General features: G+C 44.4%; 1 protein-coding gene across 1 annotated transcript in view; it reads left to right on the top strand.

Annotated features, from left to right (window-relative positions):
- Window positions 1-241: 241 nt before the first annotated feature.
- The window catches only part of plxnb2b (plexin b2b), a 128207-nt gene continuing 105006 nt past the window's right edge, over window positions 242-23442 (top strand). Inside the window, exon 1 of the mRNA XM_061035823.1 lies at window positions 242-840. The gene's annotated coding sequence lies outside the window, so the exon portion shown is untranslated. The remainder of the gene's footprint in view (window positions 841-23442) is intronic.

Genomic DNA, 23442 nt, shown 5'->3' with positions numbered 1-23442 from the left:
CTGGAACCACCCCCTCAGACCCCTGTTAGTTCCGGACCACACTTTGGGAGCCACAGCGCTCGGCGGCTGCTTCCACATCGCTCCCACCGCCCGCGGAAATATTCCGGCGCGTCGGTGAACAGACGACACAACTTGTTTCTCCCCCCCCCCCCCCCCCCCCCCCCCTTTTCTTCTTCTTCTACTACTACTACTTGCAGCTCATTGTCTCCACACAGCGTCTCTCAGCCGGCGGTGAGTGTGGAAGCGGGAGGGGGGATAATTCCTATCCATACCCGGTAGCTACGGCTCTCCTTCAGCGCGTTTCTCTCGCTCTCTCTCTTTCTCTCTCTCTCTCTCTCCCTCCCTCCCTCTCTCCCTCCTTTACTCTCCTCCCTCCGCACAACATCCCGCTTTTTAAACGCGATGACAGTGGAGGGGAGCGCGTGAGCGGATCCCACAGGTGTGTTGCTACCAGCCAAGAGCCACCGCTCGTGGAGACTAACACACACACACACACACACACACACCTGGAAATGACCATGTGACTTGGCACCTGGGCGTGGAGAAAGTACCCTGTATTGAAACCAGAGACTCTTTTGTTGAGGAGTTGCCCGGGTCGCCTTTCAACAGGAATTGACAAATCAGTCAACCAAGTAGCGCGTGTTTTCTACGGAATAGTGCCTTCCTGAAACCTCCTGGAAGAGGACGATGTGAACTTGCTGACGGACTTATTTCTTCTTTTTTTTTTTTTTTTAATGTAGACTATTATTTCACCGAAGGGAAGGAGTTCTTCAGTAGCCTATCCGGACTGTTCCCCGTTCGTTCGTGCAACTACTCTCTTTGGCTCTCCTTTCCTCCAAGGTGAGTTCCGGGGAAGCAGCTGTATCCCGTTACGAGTGGGGTTGGGACTCTTCTTTTGGTGTCGGCGTTGAACCATAGTATCAATTTCAAGATCCTGGCACACGTGTGCACCAAGTTTTGATAGCCTACTACACGCCCTATCGATATAGCATGAGAGTGCAAACCGTACTCCGCTTTTAATATTATAGGCTGCCTCCGATGTTTAGTTTGAAAAGACAAGCTGAAGGAAATAGGCTACGGTAGATGTAGGCTATAGGCGAATGCAAACAAACATGTCCCTCAAACAACCAAAGCATCATCATAATAACAAAAAAAGGCTTTGCTTTAGGAAGATTTTATCATTCTTTCAAACAATGAAATTATATCCACAGCTGTTTTATTGTACTGGAATTTTAAAAAAAAACGTGCTCATTGGTTGTAGTTATGTCTGGTTGGAAAGTTGCTATACTGTAAACGTCAACAAATGTATGTTCGGAGCAACAAAACAACTCCCTGTAGACTTCATAAAACCATTTATTTCATCTCAGGAGCATTGAAGTCACAGCATCTGCCCAGTCACCTCACAAGGAGCCGTCTGTCCCCATATACACTGGCAATTTCTGTGAGAAATGACCATGTGAACTGTGTTCCTCACCTCTGGACAGTGGGCTGTACATCAACAGCTGAGAGGACAGAAGTAGCAGTGAGCATTGCCTCTTGTTTGTTTTTTCCTCTTTTTTTTTTCTTCTTCTTGTCTCTCTTTGGAGAACAAGGAGACAGAAGCACTATTCATGTCCCTGTTGAATCTCCTGTGCAGTTCTGTCAGTCTGTATCTCTCTGTCCCCGGCTCAGCCCCTCAGCACACTCACTGTACTGCCTTGTTGTCTTTCTAAATCGTCCTTTTATTCATGTCTTCCGCCCTTTTGCATAGACCGACTGTACAGAGGATGCTCTAGCTCCTGGGGATTATACCTATTAAATGACATTACACAAGCAGTCTCATAGCGGGAATGGATTAGTCTGGGCAGGGGGGCATGTGCAGGCAGGAAAAGCGGCTGCTGGTGGTAGGAGTGGTGGTTGGAAGGGGGTCAGAGCAGGGGGTCAGCCTCCGGGCTCCTGACTGAGCAGGGATGGTTCTCATCTCCAATACATGCCATCTGCTCACATGGACATACACAAGCCATGGAAAAGTTAGCTGCTTTCTTGTCTTTTCCCTATTCTTTCCACCATCTCTCTTTTCTCTCTCTCCTTTTTTCGCCCCACAAAGCTTCATTCAGGGTTTATCTCACCACTCGGAATAAATAGAGACACCTTATCTATGCACAAGAGAGTGGTGATAAATGTTTTCCCCAGCTCCCTGCAAGGGTGAAAAAGACAAGCGTAGCACACTTCTTCATCATAGATGCTCTTTTCAGGGCAATAGAATAGAAGACATTCCTCATTCAGGTCATGCAAGTGTTTCAGGATTCAGCAGAACAATCCAAAAAGCCGGATGCAAACTCATACCCTGTAATACTAGGGAAGCAGAAAATAACAAACAAAGCAGGCGTTTTGAGTCCCTCTGTTTTTCTCTGTAACCGACCGCTGGCGCTGGAAATGCAACTTTGTGGTGAGAATCCTCTCTGGGTATTTTTGGATTCAGTAAAATAGCCTCTGACCAACTGAGAAACTGGAGGTAGGGAGCACTCGGCTGTTAAGCTCCTATATGTTTTGGGTGAGCTAAAGTTCATCCTGCCCTTCTTACCGTAACACTGTTTCTCTCTGATAGTCTAAAAAACCATTTCGTCTCCTAGAGGCATGCGCTGCATTTCACAGAACGCGGCAATATTTTTGAGGTCAAATGAATATGAACTCATCCTGTGTCTCTTTTGTTTCCTTTGCATTGGATTATGGACTTCTGTCATTTTCATTTTGAAAATAAAACCCTAATCCTTGTAAGCAACAAGCAATCCCCGGTCTCCTGTCTGCTGCCTACAAACAAAAAAAAAAACCAGCACAAAAGACGATGAATCGTGCATATGGGTTGGTTCACTGCAAGTGGCTCATTTTAAATTACTTGTTAATCCCTTTTCTTGTCCTAACAAATACAGGCTCCTTAATCATATTCATAATACAGCATTTGTGAGACCTACTTTTACATAAAGAGGTGACTGTTAGACCATCATTCTCCCCTCTGATGGACTTAGTAAACTGTGTCATAAAAAGGTGTGGTGCACATGAGAAAGTGCCATATGCATTACCTTGTTCCTGTCTTATCTAAAGTACACAGTCTCTAGGGGCGTGTGGACAGATGCGTGAAGGGCGTGTCACTCAGCTTAGTATTAGACTGCTGAAGAATCTGGGGAATAGCGATTTCTTTCAGATTGGGGATTGGCTTGTCTTTTCATGTCGGAGGATTATCCTATGATGAAGGAACGTCATGCTGAGGTGGATTTCTGATCTTATCTCCACCGGGTTTTACGGCTGCCACCCTTGCCCTTGGACTTCTTTGGCCTTGTCCTAAATGATCCCCTCGAAAGCTTTCCTTTCCTGCCCTCTTATCCCATGTGGGGTTGTTTGTACTTCACACACCAAACCCTCCCAACCCATTCCACTCAACACTTCTTACCCTGCTATGTGTTTGTGATCGAAGATAACAAAGCTGATGTATGACAGACCTACAAGGTGTGATCAAGCTTATTCACCTGCCTTCTCACCCAGCAGCAGGCCATGAGGATAGGCTCTGTGGCGGGAGATAGCAGCCTGGCCAGCTCTTCAACCCCTGCTTCAACCTCTTCTACCTCAAGCAGCTTTAACTTCACTGAAATCCAGAGTTTAATATAGTTAGCCTGCAAGCTCTCTGGAACAGCACTCCAGACCCCGGCAAGTTCAGCTCAGCATGGTTTACTTGTATCTTTTAAAGCAACTCTGACATTTATCAACCCAGACTGTCTTTCAACCCATGTCCATGACTGTACGGAGCTGCAACTGATATTGTGGTTCATAAGTCAAGGGGGAACAGGACTCTGATGTCAGTTTAATCTGGGCTTTTGTATTTTTGGCTGTATCATTGTACACAATGATGCATGGCCAGCCACAGAGCAGACTGTTTCGCTTAACACACCAAGTGACCCTTCAGTGTTCATTGTTTATGAGGTTTTAAAATTAGCTGTATTTTCGGCATAGGTACTCTCCCTCACAACAAACTAATGCAGTGCTCAGAAAATGTTTAACACTACAATAATAAGTTTAAAATCAGTGTTTCTATTAGCAATGTACCAGTACAACTAAATATGTGGGTAAACCATGTCAGATTGGTTTGCAGAGTGTGGCTATCGTAAGCAGCGCTAACACTGTCAGTCCTCCCTACAGGCTAATGTCCAAATTCCTGTGCTGGTTACGAATTGCTCCGGTTGATATGCCAGTTTAACCTAACGCAGCCGATATACAACTTTATGTTAATTTTTTTGTAAATCAAAACACTGTCAAACTGCTCCACACTGAGATGCCATCCATCTACTGTGTTGGTTTACATCCAGGTAGTAGAGCATTATTGAAGTAGTCATTAACCAGAGCTATAGTACGGGCTAGCAGCTGGCGGCTGCTTAGACACAACATCTTCCTGGCATTGCGAGCCTTAATTGATAAAAATAGTAATACGGTTGACAAATTAGTATTTCTGGTGCCGACTGGGGGCTGATGAGGTGTTATAATTTAGCTGGCTACAGTAGTTGTATATCCGATACACAGCAGTGTTTAAGTGGAGCTGTCGCCATTGATTATTATTCATTATTTTTATTTTTTATGGAGCAAATGATAAGCAATGTCCTTGAAAACATACCAGGTAATCAGAACAACCCTGATTAGTGTCAGGTTAAAGGTCAGTGCTTCTCTGTGCCTCTTCACAAGGGCTAGCTCAGCTGCTAGCTTACTTTGTCACTAACTTTAGCTCTCTGGCTGACTAAAATCCCTCATCAGCTTAAATTATATGTAAGGAAAGATGGTAATATGACCATAAAGACTAAAATAGCACTTGGTTGGGTATGTTTTAATATATGTTTGATAGCTGGCATTGGTGGTAAAATATGAGACCCATGTATGCTGATATGAGTTTAATGTGGGGCTGAACTGAAAAGAGGGAACCAGCAGTCTGTTGAGCGGCCAAATCCAATTTGACTGACAACATTCTGACTCGGTTACAGCATTACTGCCGACTCATATTTATTCACCTTACTGTTACTCAAACTGCTTTCCTTCTGTCCTCACCTGTACCTTCATCTGGCATGGGCTTTTCACTAAATTCTCAGGTCTTGGAGCATGACTAAGAGGAACATGATGAATATTGTAAATATGCTCAGAGTCCTGAAAGAGATAAATGATTCACGTGGGAAGGGAGCTGCCTTAATTGCTCGGTTGAGAGGTTGTGGGCTGGATGTTCTGCAAGAGAACCGAGAGATCCCAATATTTGAACAAAAGTCAAGCAGAGGGAGACGGTTGACGTGATGGGAGGTTTAGAGAGGTAGGCGGCTACTTGAAAAAAGTTCTCCCAGAGGAAAACACAATCTTTGTGTGTTCCAAAGGCACTTCCAGTGGTGTTGGCTGTCAGCCGGCTTGAGGTTGCATATCTGAGGACTGAGCGTCAGTGATGGATACACAATACAGACATCTGCCTCTCCCTCCACTCACCTTCTTCTCCATGGCAGCTGAACAGACAGGCTGACACAGACACAGCATTGCGGAGGTTTTTTGGATGCTACCTGCTCACAGGAGGCATGTCAACCACCTCAACCCATTCAGGACACTGGCAAACATTCACACCCAGCCAGGCATTGTAGCCAGACGGAAGCAGGTATCCAAAAACTTATCAGCAGCGATGAGAGTAAAGGGTCACCTTGGTTCCTATCCTGGGAAATCTTAGTCAGATGCTTTCTTCTCGAGGCTTGTATTGGCAGTAGAAAAGAGACCAGAAAGCTAATTTATTTTTCGCTTTGGTAATTGAGTCTGGCATGTACTGCTATCAAAATGCTATCCATTTAAACACTTCAGAGGGAAGTTGCTGGTGCCTGCCTCAATCACTGTAATGTGATGGGCGATATTTAGTCCAGCTCGCTTGCTTCATGATGAAAAGACGAATCACAGATCCCTCAGACTTTGACATATTGAAGATGAGTCGCAATTCATTTCTCTGCAAATTAAGGGTGCCTGTGCAGGATTTGGCAACTTGCTGATATCACTCTTTTTTTTTTTTTTTGCTCAGAGAGATTTGGCTTCGAAACGGACTAAGGCTTACAGTAGCTGAGGAATAATGGAAACTGTGTAGAGCCACTTATTCCACCTGTAATGTATTTTCACTGCACTTTTTGTTCCCTAACAGAGTTGCTCCATTTGAGGTGACTGCCATTTAATCCTACCTCAGGCACCAGAGGGTCCTATTCATTGTTTTTATCCGTCTAAATCACATCACTGTTAATCCTCAAAATGACCAATTTACTCCTGCCAAGATCACTTTTAATTATCACTTCAGTTTTACAGCTAATATGACGTCCAGCTGTTTTAGGTTTATACGGAATAGTTGCCGCCAAGTATTGGCCCTCCTCTTTTCGTTTTTTCTTGTACGCACACTGGGCGATTAATTATGAACCGTATGTGATTCTGAGCCAGGACTGGTGGGTGACAGATGCATGAAGGGTCAGTGCACTGGCGGCAGCTGGAGATGAAGGTCACACCAACCTGAGAGAGCAAAGAGGGAAGATAATGTGGCAAGCTGAGGACGGCTTAGAGGGATGGACTGTGTGAGTGTAACTTGATGAGAGAGATGAATGATCCTTGTGGATTCAGGAAGTATCTCACTAGCAGTGTATGACTCAGAGCAACCTTATTATTAATAGATGGTGCCTTAAAAACTACACTCGCTACTAGACAGAGCCCCTGTTGTTGGCATGAGAGATGTTATCAGAAATATATCAAAAATCAAAATGTGCACCATTTAAAATTCTATATTTTTTAAGCTATTGCATTTTTTTGTGGTGTACTTTTATATTTTGTACTTAAAAAAAAAGTAATCCTGTGTTAAAATGTTTAATTGTATGACATTTTGAATCCCATGAAACAAAACAAGCGTGTGACATTTTTCCCCTCAGGGAGATTTTTAGAAAATGTTTTGAGGTTTAAAGTTTTACATTCCATTTAAATTAAACCATTCAAATTATCTTGATGGTAAAAACGAATATTTTGCAGAAGGGCTCTAAAATAGCATTGCACCATTAGATCTTGAAGAAATATATGTTGTCCTTATTATTTCTGACATCTGCTGAAATCCGTTGGCAGCCAGAAGTGGACATTGAGATGGCAGCACTGCTGGAGGTTGGGTGTCTGTCTCTCGGTTGTCCATTTGAATCAGTATAAAAAGTCGTAGGTTTCTGCAGAGGAAATATAAGATCTTCTTCACACATACACCTGTACTTGTCTTTGCAAACCCCGCAGGCTTCTTATATAACTCGATTGCTGTATTCATTATGTCTTCTTTACATTGAAATGTAATGCTGAATGAGTGAAATGAGGCACAGAGTTTACATGTTAGTGTAATTCAGATTTTTCTCATTCAGTTGCACAGTACATAAACTCATGTAAACTGTGTCGTTTTATAAGCATGTGTACATCTAGAGCAATGTCAAGACATAAATTCACAATCCATATAATCAAGCTTGGATGAAGCAGCCTATAGGGAAGGCTACGTGCTTTTATTACACTTCATAATGAAAAAGTGTTATGAGAATGAAATAATTTCTGTCAGTGTCATGTCCTTGTCTCTGTTAAATGAGGAGGGTATTGTGGCCTTTCAATCGCCTATGATCCAAGAGGGACCTATTAAAATTTGTTCATACAGCGATTGTTAAAGTTACTGAGGTTCTAGTTAAATGCCACTGGCTCGGTTGCTTCTCATCTGTAAACTGACAGACCGTTACACTGTGGCAGCAGTCTCGGCAGCCGTTATAATACTGCCAGAGATACGGCCTTAACCTTAGAGACTGACATTTTGCAGTGACCGCTGGTCGCAAAAACTTGTAGTTTCTAATGTCAGAGGTTGGATTTTCTATGGCAAAAGCAATGTTTTTTTGTTAGGATACTCTAGGTTGTTTTATTGGTCCCTTTGGGGAAATTAGCCGACCGGTGCAGCAGCAGAGGGATTTGGCAAGGAAGAAGATGTGTAAAATACTAGCAAAAACAACGAATCAATGCTGCAATAAAAAGGAAAAAAACACATATAAAACACAAAACGTATTACAACAGTTAAAATACTTCAGACTGGAGGGGAGCTTTCACATTTTGTTTTCTTCTTTTTTGGAGGGCACGCTCATGGAGGGCACGCTCATGTAGGGCACCTAGTATGTATGAGTCACACCTTTACCTTGGCATCGACCGTGTTGAGCTGGGGCATTGTGGCAGGCAGACAGACCTTCAGCAGTGTACACCTCTGGCTTGGTCATGATCTGCAGGAATGTTAGCGATGCCTGATCAACGGACCATGAAGTACCCACTGCCCTTGTGTTCATAACTTCCTGTTTTTGTTGGCGTGTCCACTTCTGAACATACTTTCTAGTTCCTTTTTTATCAGCAGAACAGTCTCTCCTCATTAATTCTCTGGAGCTCCGTAATGTTGAACCATTATTTTTCAACTTTATTCTTTGTCTTTTTTTTAACGTGGTGTGTAGATATTAATCCTGGTGCCTAAAATGTGCCTGGGGCTCCTAGCTGTCTTCTGAAATGCAGATCTGTGGAGGTGTCATCATAGCTCTATGTCTTGGGTGTCTGTGCCTGCCCCCCAGCCTCACTCTCCTATTCATGCAGCCTTGATAAAATGCATTATTTCTCACTGACTCATCTGGGCAGCCTTAAAGCAGCCCAGTTTTGGTTTCCCTTCTGAACTTTTTTAACAACAACTGAAGTTTTCAGTTATTTTATGCTGGTGTCTGCAAATCAAATAGACATTGTATCTGCAATTTCCAACCCTCTTCCTTCTCTACATTAATCTGTATACAGTTGGTCAGACATGTGATGGTCATGCAGATAACTTGCTGTTCTTGCAGGATTTACTCCGGTCCTGTGATGCAGTGGTTCCCAGTATTTCCTCTTTTTCACAGATCTGTGTTTACAGTCGCTCCACACTTGTTTTTTCCAGCCTCTAACTAAAGCAAATGATAGGCCTCTGAGAAATGACATCAGAGTCGCAGCCACATGCCCCAGTAAGAATGCTTAAATATTTACAGGCCCTCGTAACACATGCAAGCTTACCACTCAGCCTCCCATTTGTTCAGCCTGTAAGTTTTTAAACTCAGCCCTGTGGTCGCTTCCTTCTGCTGTTGCTGTGTCTACTCTGCGTCCTGTCTGGGCTGATCCCACGTCATTGATCCCTCCGTGGAGTTGGACTCTTTAATTACAGTCATTAGCAGGAGTAGATCTGCTGCTGGGGTTAGAAAACCTTATTACCAAGACCTTGTCTCCTTCTTCCCCACACAGCGGAACAGCCTAATGCTGCTTGTTGCTACTGGGTTCTCTGAAAACAAGCTGCACTTACAATGTTTACAAAAAAATACACTGCCAAATTGGATTCCCAAATCACACAAGTCTCACCAGGAGACATTTTCCCCTTTTACTTTCATCCTCTTTCAATTGGATATGGAGGAGAAGTGTGCAGCATTCCCAGTAACAGATTGAAGAAAAGTGGGGTGTAAAAGGCCATGTCAGTGTGGCGTTGCTCATTTACTGGTGAACTAGTGCAGACTGGTCGCATGCCATTTAATTACAGATCCAGACCTCCATTAGGATCATTCTATAGTTCTCCCTGTTGAGATCTACAGTTCCTTTTACATGCCTCCCCCCCTCCTCCTCCTCCTCCCTCAGCCAGTGCTTTTATTTTTAACCGGGTTCTGTTCTTTTTCACTTCCATCCTTGTTTTAGTCTGCCGTCAGCATGTCATCACACATTCCTCCGCGTCTGTCGTTTAATTACTCATACGGTCTCCTCTTGGGTAATGGAAAAAATGAACTCACATCTTGGTCCCGCTGGGTTCTTTATGTATCTCTACACCTTCTCACTTGAAAACAAAACATGAACCTTAAACGAGCTGCGTGTTAAAACCACACATCTGTTCTGACTAATCCTAATCACCACAAACAAGCAGGAATATCAAATGTTCTGCAATTCCAGTGATGAAGTGTCTGCATTTTCTGGCAATGATCTGATTAGACCGAATTAAAATGATTTGGTATTTAATCTACGTCTGCAGTGTTGGGATTCACAGGACCTTTGTCAGGCTTGTCCCCACCTTAAAGTAGTCTCCAGTGGTAGGATAGCAACTGGTGAAGGTGATGTGTCCTTAACTGTATACATGTTAGACATAAAGTAGCATGAGCTGACTGTAGACTGATTCTTTTTTCTTTAAAGTAGAGCTCGTGCTGTGGATGACTATAGAGGAAGTGTTGAAATGTTTCTGGGCAGAAGTGTGCGCTCAGGTACCACATGTTCATGTCACAATATAGTCATACCTTTGTCTAATGGCACGCACCGCATGTCGGCTGATGTTGATGCTGGTAATGGTACCCAAGCTAAGCAGGGTCCTCCACTTCAGCGCATTATTAGCAGCAGCAGACCACCCGTGGAGCTCAGACAAATAAAAATCCCATTTCCTCTCTTTCCGTTGGTGGTATGAAGGGCTGAGGATTGTGCTGTTGCCTGAGTGCCAATGAAAAAGCCACTCAGTGTGTGAGCAGTTAAAGCCCTTTCAGCGCAGTGAGGGTGAGCCCTTCCTTCTGTGTGCATCGCCCTGGCCAGCTTGATCGATTCACTGTTTGCTCTGTCTTGTCTAAATGCGAACTCAACCTTGCCCACTCCGCCCCGCGGAAAATAATTCGGACTTCGACCAACGCTGCCTGCTTCCCTTAGGCTTCCCCAGCACACGTGTGAACGCGCACAGATACACAAACTCGTACAGTGAGTCCACACGCAGTCTGTCTTGCAGCCTCGGGGAGCTGGACAGCCCAGGCGCGGATCCATGAATTCCTCATAACACAATCTGTTGGCTGATCAATAATTCAATTCTATCTGTGAGCAAGCGTGTCTGGATCCAATCTCACCTGCACCTTCCTCATCCTTTTCCTAACAAGCTGGGTGTTGTGTGTCCTTGAGCCCGGTTCAGCTTAAGTCTGTGTGTTGCTGTGTGTCCTTGTGTGTGCTGTGCTGATTAGTCTGCTGTAGTTAGTTCTCAGGCAGTGCTTCTGCTAGTCCACCGCTGTGTATCCTCTCCCCGTGCGTGTGTGTACACGTCTGTAGAGCCCGTGGCCATTGTGGATTACAGAGCGCTCATTATTTTCAACTATGTGCATCTCTCATGTCTTCGTGTCCACAGTAGTGTGGATGTGTCAATCTACACAGTGGTGCCAGTGAATAGGAGTTGGTGTGTGTGCACGCGTGTTTGTAGGAGCTTATGCATGATCTGTCTCTCCCTGCAGGCAGGTGGACAAATCAAAGGCATGAGTCTCATTAAAAGGTAGGGAGCCTGTGGAGAGGTCAGTGGCTAACTTCTCTGATTAGTGGGCTCCAGCGGGCTGACTGAGTGCTGTGTTTGGCGGCAGCAGTCTTAAGGGCTGGGGGTCCCCTCATTGGAATGCCTCCCATCCCTCTCCAGCTCACACCTGTGGGGCAGAGTGCCCATCAGACTCCCTCAGTGCAAGCTTCGACTCCATCTAAAGGGGTCAAGAATGACACAAAAGGGCACAGATTTTCCCCATCCCAATCGTCTGACCCTCTGTATCTCCCATACTTTCTACCATGGCCTAATGGGCTCCCCACTTCTACTTCAGTTTTTGTCCCCCTTTGAGTGTTTTATCAAAGGCCACATTCAGTTTACATCCCAGTCTCAGCCTCTAGCTGCATATCAAGCTACACTGAAAACCCAGCGAGCTGCATTCGGTAACACGTCTAAAGGCCTAAACGCCTATCAAATCCAGCAACCACGAACCGGGAATGACTTTCAGCCAAGGGCAAAGTGTGCATGTGTAACTGTGAGATTGAAAGAAAAGGACAATCCAGAAGGTTGCGTGACTTTGGACAGTTTCTACCTTTCCTCTGAACGGTCTTTCTGTAACTCTTGCTGTCTTGTCCCCTGTGCGCCTCTCCGTTTAATGCCCTTCCAGATAAAACAACGCCGGTAAACTTCCTCTTTGTTTCTCTCCCTCCTCTTCTTGCTGATAACCACACTATCTAAAAGTAAGCCCTGGCAGCACTCCCTGTCTATTCACTCCCCACCTCCCCTCCCCTCCCCGCCTCCCCTTCCTCTTTCCCGGTATGTTAGGGTGCATTGTATGTAATCAGTAGATATGGGGGGAGAAAAGGGTGTGTGTTTTTTTATTTCCCTTTTCTTTTCCAGGCCAACCACAGGCGGAGTAGGTGGAGGCGAGGGCTAGAGTGATTGCGGGTGGAGGGGACTGGCGCGTATCTGCTGACTGTCACTTCTATTTAGTGTGCTGTCCTCAACTGCCTCCCCTGTATGCCCAGACCTGGCTCTCAGTAAGCCCAAGGTCTCCTTTTGTTCAGAGTCCAACCTTTCTAATCCACAAGCCCTTCAGTCTACAGATATGCTTTGGTAATTACATGGTATTTTTGCTATAGACTTTTCCTACATGAGAATTCAGATCATTTCTGAGGCTTATTTTTTGTTTCTGTAGAGTTTTTATATTGTTGATGTAAGGTTTTTGGCTTCATTTCCCCAGAGAGCAAAGAGGAATGAAATCACAATAGTCCACACACTGCCTCTCTCCCAGTTCCCGGTCTCTATCCCTCTCAGGCTCAATCAATTAATAAAGCTTGACATTTATTGGAGAAAACAAATAAAAGTGCTTGGTTAGGGGGATCGTCTCGTATGCAAGCCCCCTCTTCCAATTTTTGTGTGTGTTTGTTTACATATCATTGAATGCCCTCGTCCCCGGTCAGCAGCGCTGCCAAAACCGTAGGCCTCAAAGGAATTCAGTTTAACGCTGTGCATGTGCCTTTTCGAAAAGGGCAGTGCTGCGCCTCTGGTTGTCGAAGTCTGTTAAGCAGAATAATCAGTTCTTTAATTAACAAAAGTCAGTTCAGAATATCAATTATGGTTTTCCTTTATCTACAGTCATGTCACACCGAGAAACAATTATGACTGATTGGGGGTTTCTGTTGTCTCTTGCTGGTGATAATTACTTACTTCTTTTGCTTATTAATCATACGTTTTCCATAAATATCTCCCCCTTCTGCTCTCCCCTCTCATTTGTGTTTCCTTTTGTGTAAGTGGCCCTACGCGCCGAGGTCCCTTAAACCATGAGTTTGCGAGTCAGATGTTGGGCAGTGTATTATCATTCAGAGAGCCTTAGGGGCTGGCCAGAGTTTTCTCCGTCTCATCCCAGTCCAGACACGCTCCATGTTCTGGTATGACAAACATCTCCCTGCCGCTTGCTCAAACTAAAGCGTTGAGTCTTGATGGCATACAATCCACTCCATGCGCACAAACCTCATTCAGTCACACTTTCAAACACATCCACAGTCTCTTTTCCCTGCTTTCTGTTGATCTTTCTCCTATTGTCATACAGCTCTGCACAAACACTCTCTTGACTCTCCCAAAAATACCAGGCCCTGGTATTCTTCTCTTCTTTGCTGGCGGGGGTAATGACATGGTTGTGGCCCTCGACGCGGTCGCCGTGAGACAACAGCTCAGCTTCACTCTCACACCTTAGTGTCTGTTTGTGTGGAGTGTTGTAGTCTGTCCGTGGTCACACCATCATCACCTTTAGCCTTCTAAACATTGTTTGTTTCACTCCATCTCTTCTCTTTTTTTGTTACATCCCTTTATCTCGTTCCTGTCTGGTTGAAAGAGGCTTCTTGGTTTCACTTCCCCCCCTATGTTTGGAAATCATTTGTCATGCTTGATGTCACTGAGACTTCGCTAGAATTTTGTTCTCTTCCAGTTACTGAGAAGTTGTTTGCATTCGTCTGTTGGCCCGTCCAGAGTGGGTAAAGGGTGCAGTGGAGCCAATTACAGCCATGGGGTTTGTGCGCAGTAAGCGTAGCATGGCAGTGGTGGGTGTGATGGGTTTTTAATGGGACTGAGGCACAGTCACCGATGTAAAGGCTTGTTGTTTTTTTTTGGTGATTGCAATGGTCAGAATGTAATAGTCAGACCAGCAGAGTACAGGCAACTTGAATCTGTTACAGATTTAGATCAGGCACACTCACAGCCAGGTGATTTCCAGCCAGAGCTTTGAATCACGTTAGTTGCACTGGTTTTACAATAAAAATGTAAATGTTTTTTTTCCCTTTCCTTTCCGAAAACCAAAATACAATAAAATGTCTGTGCTGTTGGGGTTAAGTGCCTATGCCTCCATCTGTTTGTCTCATTGTGCAAAGGCATTTTTTCTTGTTAAATCCCAACACAAAATGGAAAAAGAGAATTTAATAACGCTGAGTTTTCATTTCCCCCACTCATAATTGATCTGCTAGTTGTTTGTCTGTTCACAGTGGGGGTTGAAAGCAAAGATTCATCCTCTAGAAAGTATTCTTGGGATGTTATCTATCGAGTAATGAAAGTGTCCCATCTTCCTTGCGTTTGGAGCCAGTGTGTCATCCTGCGTCTGGCTACAAGCTGTACGGTAAATGATATGGCCAGTTCCATTAGCTAGATGTTTGTCTGTTCATATACGGCTGTATCTTCCTGATAGCTAAAGTGTTCTCTGCTTATTAACTGTACTGTCATATGCTCTTTTGTAAGCATGCACATTAATCTTAATGCTCGGCAGTACATTAAAGTTCTTTATAGCGGCTCATATTGAATCCCAAGAGGTTTGATCAGCTTATAAATGAACGAGGGGAATCAAGTGCGGTATTTTTTGCTTAGCTCAGTGTAGACTATCGAAGAAGTGATTTGTATTTGTGCAGCTTGTCGCTCCCCTGCCCTATTTGCACTCGTCATTCTGGACAAGGGGTTGTTATCAGAGGGTCTGATTGAAACAGCTGCCTAGCACTCTTCACCACTGCGCCGTTCAAGTCCTCCTTCGCCTTTTGAAAATGTTGTGTTCTGCCTGTTGTGTCAAAACGCACTGCTCACCAATGGCTCCTGGCTCTGATCCAACCTTAGCTCACATTCTGAACCTGGCTTTGGTTGCATCAGGATCCTCTCAAAAACTATGAGACTTAACCTGGATCGTGCAAGCTAGTTGCCTGCTTCTGCTGGAGAACCGGGAGTGGTGTGGAGTGGTGGAGGCATTTCGAGGGTAAGCCTCACCCCCGTGGACTGCTGGGAGAGGTGATGGCTAGCACCTGCCAGTTCTAACATGCTAATATTTAGTGATGAGAAGGTTTCCGGCAAAGCCCTGTGGACAAGCCTCACTGTTTTTTTTTTTTTTACTTCACAAACTACCTAGGTACACCGACATGGTTTTTCCTACTGTTCAGCTCTGCCCTCTCACTGCCCTTGACACGGGGAACTGCTATTGAAATCAAGTGCACGTACAGACTTGTCAGCTCCATGTAGCCACTAGCAGCTAGCCTATCTGTGAGTTCACTTGATTTCTCCCCTGGCCATGCTTGTCTTCCCTCCCCCCTCAGACCAGCATGTTTAGCTGTAATACAGCTTAAGCCTTTTGTTTAGAAGGGCATTAGCCTATATTTGTGGCTGCAAAGGCGCTTTGTCATCTAGACCTGGGAATGGTTGCTCCAGATGGGTGATTAGTCACTACCTTGTGTGTAGTCGAATATGTGAGAGCTCCTGATGACTGTGTGACCTTAGATTGATGTGGTTACAGGATGACGAACCGACAGCCAAAATGAAGATAAAACACAGGCGCTTGTATTTGTTTCATGTCACGCTCTTCTTTGTGTGTGCACAGATGTGTAGTTTGTGTGTTCAGCATGTAATGGCCTACCCCCCCTTCTCCCAACTCGACCTGAGTACTCACATTGCCAATGCAATCTCATCTCTAGCTCTAGCTCTAACTTGGCTAGTTGGCCTTCCATCAGCAATTTGGAGAGTGGCTCTCATGCCTGTAGGCTGCAGTAATGATAGCTCTCGCAAAAAAAAAAAAAAAAAAAAAGAATCCCAGCTGTTTGCTCACAAAGTATGTGGAAAAAATGAAGATGGGGGAGGAGGAAGACGAGGAGGAGGATGAACGTGTCACAAGCCCTCTATTGTACAGCTGCAGTCTCATACAATTTCAGAAACGGATCTAACAAAAGCAAGAACACGTGCACCATGAAAGATTAATTGGTTTCTGTTAGCTCTAACTCTCATCATCACCTCCAGCAGTGAAGGTAGGGAACACAGAGCTGAAACATGTTGCCCAATTTTGGCAAGTCTAATAAGGCACCAGGGAAAGGCGTTTTTCAATCTCTGGCCGCTGGCTGACAAAGAGTTTCCGAAGTCAAGCCCGACAAAGTAAAAAAATTGAAGCTGAGATGCTGTTGTTTTGTGCTCACCTGTTCCAGTTAGCATGGTGACCGCTCATCAGCTGGCACTGATTGCACTGTGGACATGGTTAACAGCCCATTTAAAGGGTGTGTGTGTCACAGCAAGCATGTGTGTAAACGTGCATTGGGAAGTGTGAACAGCCGTCTAGCACTCTGTGTGTGTGTGTGTGTGTGTGTGTGTGTGTGTGTGTGGTAGGTACACCACTGTTCAGACACATCTGCCCAGCATTAATTAGTTTTGCCTGGCACAGGGACCCACTAGACTCTCTGGTGTTTAATAACAACCTCGACAGTGGGCATTTATCAAGGTCTCAATATAGCGGAAGGATCGTTCATTTATTTGGCCAAAATCATTTTAAAGTGATTATCTTCCTTTTTATTTCATGGAGCCGGTTCCAGAGACGCTCCCTGTGTCCCTGCATGCTGGGGCACGTAGAAACACAAATCCTCTCTGCTCTGCATATGTTGGCTCCTATTCCGGTCTATCCTTTTTTTCCCTTACTCTCTCTCTCTCTCCCTCTCTCTCTCTTCTCACTTTTCTTTAAAGTCACTCATTGTATTAATATGTCATGTGTTTGACCCACATTTCCAGGCCCTTGAATGGTTCCAGGGCTCTTCCTTTCAAATCCATTGCAGAAGGAAGTATGCCAGGAGTGATAGGCGCTATGTTTTGTGTTTTCTTAGTCACAGTTAAGCAGACCCAAATGGGACAACACTTGTTATGTCATACTTTAAAACTTCAAAAAACGAGACAAAAGTAGATTGTCACTCACAAATTATTGTTTGCAAGAAGTTCTGTTTGCAGTTGTCTTAAAATGTTTAATTCAATGATCCAGTTAAGAGTTCCTGAACAAAAACATAATCTAAGACACATCAGTTGATGTATACATAATTAATTTACATAAACAAGCAATGCTTTTCACTATGTTGATGCAGTAGGATGAGGCTCAAGCTGTCAATCAGCTACACTTAGATTAATCTGTGCCTATATGGCTGCGAAAATAAATGCTTTTTGGATTTATTGTGAGCTCAGGTAAAACATGTTACAAACACAGGTATTCAGAGCTTTCCACAAACACAGGCTATCAGCCAACTACTGACTAAACCATGGCAGCCAGCTACTTTTTCATTGTTGACTTAAAAAAAAAAAAAAGTTTGACTCACAACTTGCTCCCTGCTTTCCCCCGTACATTGAAGAAGCACTTGCCCTGTGCTAAAATGATTACCATTATTAAAAAGATACCTGTCCTTCTGTGCCAACGGACATTGGTTGAAGCGCTCAGCTGGGAGGCGATGTCAGTGTTCGATGAATATTCGCAACATAATTGAGGTGAAGAAGAAGAATTGCATTTTACTACACAGAGGTGGTTATCATAATTACCATATTATGGTCCTCTTCAGAAAACACCGGTGGCAGCAACGTGGTGCCTGCCATGCCGATTAAGCATAAAAAAGTTGGTCGATTTCTTTCCTTCAGTGTCTGCTCTTCTGTGCGTATGTGCACTCTCTCTCTTCCTCTAGCTGGCTACTAGGAGGGTCTCTAGAAAGCCTTGGGGTATTGTAGAACACATAAAGAACAGCCGATATAGTACATACAAACTTTGAAGTTTTGCTATTGTGCCCTTTTTAACTTTTTAGAAATCTATCACAGTATCCCAAAATTGAACTATTTTATCGCATATCGTGCATCACTAAACTGAGAGTAACACTCTATATGTGGGGCCTTATGGAGGGGAAGAAGGCCATAAGCTCTGGATCCCAAAAAAGAAAGGGGCTCCAGTCTCTCAAAACAGAGGAGTGGGGCTAAGCGTGAGGAATGCTATGCTACCTAAATGACACCTCCTTTAAATTGTCTCTGTCCTCGCCTTGCCTGGCTGCAGCGGTTTCTAATCAGGCAAGGAGGTTTTCACTGATGAACCAATATGAGCTGACAGACACCCTCCCCTCCCTTTACCTACTTTTTCTCTCTTCGTCCCCTCCATCCTTTCACATCTGTGAGTGTTACCTGACGAGACTCATTTGTCAACCCTCCCCCTCGACCCTTCTCTTTCCGTCTGCCTACCCCCGCCACCTGATCCTTCCCTCCTGTTGTTCCGCCAGTGCCAACAGAGCTGAAGTGTCTGCTGCGGGTGTGTTCGAGCGAGCAGGGAGTCTGAATAGATGGAAACTAAACTGAGCAGAGCTGAGGTGCATACAGGTGCAGCTCCTCTTGCAGCCCGAGGGATAGCTGTCAAAGTCCCTTCTTTCTGGCTTTCCTTCTTTGAGTCGACCCCACTGTGGCCTTTGTATGTCTCACTCTAGTCTTACTCGGGTCTAGCAAAGCACATTTTCAGGACAGGGTGGCCCCAAGAGGCACAGCGCCCACAGGGAGCATCCCTCCGGCTGTTGCTCCAGCTGTTGCTCGTCGTCTGCTTCAAACTTCTGTGCTTTTTGCATTGTACGGATATTGTTTTTGTTATTATCTCTGACTTACTACAAGGACAATTTCCCCATAAGGGATAATAAAGATTTCTACCACTTCTGTGATATATTGCATGCCAGAAGGGCCTGAAAAAGATGGTGAGGAATTCAAAAGCAGCAGGAGCATCAGCTAACGTTGCCCCCGAGCTCTTCTTGCACGCTGAGTGAATGCAAATGGACCTTTTTTTTTAAATAAAGCACAATTCCCCAGCCATAATAGTCTACATTCCTAGCACAATGCAGCATAGCACCATATCCCCTCAGTCGATTCTTCAGCAACTTCCTTTTTGGGTGGGATTGGCTGTCTGATTCTCCCTCTGTCAGCTCACTCAGGGAGATTGCTTTGATTTTGAGGCAGACTTGACCAGATTAAAATAGAGTTGGTCCAGGGCCGCGTGGACGGGTGGCTTCCAGCCATCATCTCATTTGTGTTTCTCATTGTTGCCTGCAGCTCCCCCTCCACTTTTTTTGTTCTCTCCCCTCCCCTTTTTGTTTGCCTCACGCTTCCACTCAGTATCTGGCCAACGATTGATAAGACCCAATCCCTGACAATGCTTGGCGCGCAGCACAGAATCGGTGGATGATGGCGCTCGTGCATTGTGGCAAAGTGTGTATGTCTGCTCAGGGTTTAGGAAGGAGATGGGATGCGGCTCACGTCATTGTTTATCTACCTTTCCACTTCCAGATGGCGCTCAGCAGAAAGAATGTGCTTCTTGACGTTCTCCTTCACTCCCTCTCCCTCTCTCTCTCTCTCTCTCTCTCTCTCTCTCTCTCTCTCTCTCTCTCTCTCTCTCTCTCTCTCTCTCCTCACTCCTTCTCATTCCTGCATCTCTCCTGTGACTCAGTCTGTTGTACAGACTTGGTTCCAGGTCCAGAACACGCAGCATGAGGTGAGGGGGAAGGTGATGAGAGAGCCAGGAAAGGCAGACTGGGACTTCAGAGGGTGCCATGGAAAGTCAGGTGGTTGTCTCTGAGTGTCACCATGTGTGTGTGTGAGAGAACATATGTGCTTGTGATTATACTGAGAATGCAGCACTTTCTCATCTCTCTCATGAGCATTTGTGAAACCGAATAACAACAAAGCTTGAATACACACATTTGAAACCCTTGACACATTTTTCTCTTTTATTTTTTCTCTCGAGGTCATTGAATCATAAAAATCTTTTCTAAGACAACAATTGAATTGGCCAGCCCTGGTCCTCTTAGCTATCTGGATTGATGGACGGTCAATTCCAGCAGCGGGAGATAATCACAGCGTGTCAGCCTCCACCGATCCAAACTCTTATCTGCGTCTGCCTACTGCCAGCATGCCACAAATGACCACAGGGACATGCATTTCTCTGTATTGTTCCAAAGCCCTGAGGGAGGGAAAGTGTTTGTGCGTACTGAACTTAGCTTTCTACAGACTTTTGCGGCTGTATCCCGACAGGAACACATTCACCTGAAATGCACCTTCACCACAGGGGTACTTCAATAAAACTCACTTCCCATTTTCGCAGAGTGCATACACTTATGATAAGGCAGTGCTTTTCGGATGTTTTTTTCTCCTTTTGCTTGCTGCCTCTTTAGATGAATCATGCACTGTCTGAAGTGTCTGGCGATAAGCCTTTTCTGTAAGACTCTTAAATCAAAAACGTCTGACTGTAAGATGTCAGTGGTATTGGGTTAGATTCTGGCATGGTCCCTCGGCACAATGACATGTTTTAAGTCTCCTACTTTTATTGATTTCAGCATCCAGACTAATCAAATCAGATTACTTTTCCAGAGTGTTTTGTGCAACAATGGACTTTCAAAAAAAAGTCTCCATGTTTCTGGCATCCACTCTGTCGTCTAAAGGTCTTTGAGGGTTTATATGTGCCAGACCGAGCCGTGCTAATTGTGGCCTAATGGCGAGCTGTTATAGCGAAGAGTGGTAAAAAGCAGTCAGTTTTTGAGGCTTGCTGCCTTTCCTGTGCGGCCTGATTACGCTGTCTAGTTAATGCACCCTCCGCAGATACAAATGGAGGGTGGTTATTGCGCCAGGAGAGACAGTCGGCCTGTCAAAATCACACCCTCTAACAGACAAGAGAGGGAGATAAAGAGAGATGGAAAAGACTGAGAGGGAATTTATTCTGGAGAGCCAATTTCACTGAGGGGATAGAAGCGTGGTAGAGCAATTATGAAATATAGCTTTCTGTTTCAATAATAACCTTTTCTCCACAGGCTATATATAGGCCAGTATAAGTGATTTAGAGAATGGTCCATACTGTGGTATAGATGATGGCCTATGGATTCCTAGGAAGTGCAATGATAGTTTCTGGTGAGAAATTGTCACTGTCACTGTGTTGAGAAAAAAAAATGGTTGGAATGACAGGTTGGGACTTTGGTCAAAGAAGTTTTGGACAATTCAACACCATGCCTTCCAAAGTTGTTGTCCTTATGATGCAGATATTTACTCAGTTGATATAGTTGGTGTGTGTGTGTATGTGTGAGTGTGTGAGTGTGTGTGTGTGTGGGTGTGTGGGGGGGTGTGTGTGGGTGTACACCTATATGCAACTGCTGGAACTGTTCAGGAGGGAAAAAAAAGGACACTCTCATGTGGGCTGTTTTTCTTTCACAGTAATTAATCACCAGAGGATCGCATGATTATTTCAGCCCAAGAATCATTTCCATAGAAAAATCTCCTTCAGCACAACTTTAGCTGCAAGTCACACATGAAAGCCCAGCGAAACATGGCCTCAGCATTGCTGCCAGTTGTGCCGAACACCCACACTGCTTACTATGCATCTGTCTGGATAGATACTCTGCAAGCCAGCAGCTCTCCCAGCAGCTGAGCCAGAGTCAGGGGAGGAAAAAAAACAGGGGTCAGGGACTGAAGAAGTCCTGTCTGACCTGCTAACATATGAACCAGACACTGGAGGAATGTCAAAGATGCTTTAAACCAGAAAACATGTTTGACCCTGCAGAAAGCATACACAGGGACCTAACAGGTTTAACAGCTAAGTAGCAACAATTACACATGCATGTAAATATGAGGGTGTTTAGACACACAAACACAAGTCTACAGTCAGAGTGTTTACCAGCTACTTATCATGCTTTAGAGTCTGTCATTTAGCCAGCAGTAAAGCATTATACAGCACTCTTTCATGCATTTAAAAAAAAAATGTTTTTGGCCTTTATACCCTTATTCATAGATGAAAGGACAGTGGATAATATGAGATCTGAATGAGAGAGTGGGGAATGACATGCAGCAAAGTGCAGGGGGTCTGTGTCGAACCCGAGTAGCCCTCATTGAGGACTACAGTTTGCATGATAGGCTATCCAACGCTCCTATTAAATGTACGTTAAGCAGAGTCTCGAGCAGATCTCTTTATGCAGAAAGGGTCTGTATCTGAATGAGATTTGGTTGTTAGATAGAAGCATCAACTATTCATTCCTATTCACACCTGACTCCTGAGGCAGCCTTAATGAGTCTACTGTTTTGCCAAATATGCTGCCTGTCGGCCCTACATTGGAGCATTTCCTGGCAACTTATTTCTAAGTGTTTCAAGTTACAACAATGTCTTTGTGACAATAAAATAAAATAAGAACCACAGAGCATTGGTAAGACTGTTTTTTTTAAATGGGAAACTTACTTATAACGTGTTTCAACCAGTTTGTATTACCTGATAAATTTGTTTAGAAGAGATTCAGAGCCTTGGGTATGATTTGCTAAAACCTGAAATAAACACTGAAGAACCTCTAACCTAAAAACAAGCTGAGCACCATCCAGCAAACAAGAGGCAGAAACACTTCCAGACCCTGCTGATATCTTGTGTCCACCGGAGAGCATTGAGGGAATACCGATAATTGTTTTTTCTTTATCATTGTGAACATTGCTCTGGAGAGGTGGGGATGACTGTGCAATAAGTCTTTTCCTAGTCAACACATTGTTAACTATGAAAACTGAAGGGACATTTTGACTCTGGGTATGTACATTTAAAATCTTGCCATGTTGTTTCTCCTGCTTTGCTTTGATGCAGCTAAATACAGTGTAGATGACAAACTGACAAAATGCCAGTCGAGGTGGCAACCTTTTGCAGAATTGTCCTCCATTGAGTGTATTGCTAAGACATGGTGAAAAAAGGCTGACTGAAGACAACAAGGACACATAAGCTGGAGCTTTTCTGAATTGATCCTTCAAGGGCAAAAAAGAGTCTTGTAAATTAAAGGCAGTGTTGGTCATTTTCTCCAGATACACTTTTTAAAATTTGGTTGAAATTATCTTGAAGTCCTGACAGACAATGAATAAATCGTGCTCTGAAAAAGGAACAAAGAAAATGCGTCAACTGTAACAGTTGAAGGCAGGTAAAAACTTTGACCAATATCTGCCACGAGGAACCAATTTAAGGAACCTCCCTGTCTCCCTGCCTGAATGAGACATGAGTCATGAGACCACGTTGTTTCGACACAATGTAAGCGATGAGCTGAGGTCCGCTTCTGCAGCAACGTCACTCGTGAATGTGTGTGAGGGGCGTGGCTTTTGAGGGAGCACAGAGGGGAGAGGGTGAGTGCAGACGTAGCACTGAGGGAATGCCACTTTCAAAATCATGCTAGTTTTCCAAAATTACCAACCCCGCCTTTTATCTTGTCTTGTGTGAATAATTCAAAGTTTAAAACATCACATTGCCCTTGAGTTTAACTCTAGTCTCTAGCTATATAAAATGCAATTTATAATGT

Source organism: Labrus mixtus, chromosome 4 (assembly GCF_963584025.1).
Source record: "Labrus mixtus chromosome 4, fLabMix1.1, whole genome shotgun sequence".
NCBI lineage: Eukaryota > Metazoa > Chordata > Actinopteri > Labriformes > Labridae > Labrus > Labrus mixtus.
Note: the sequence above shows the minus strand (reverse complement) of the source record. Positions and strands in the feature narration are given on the sequence as shown.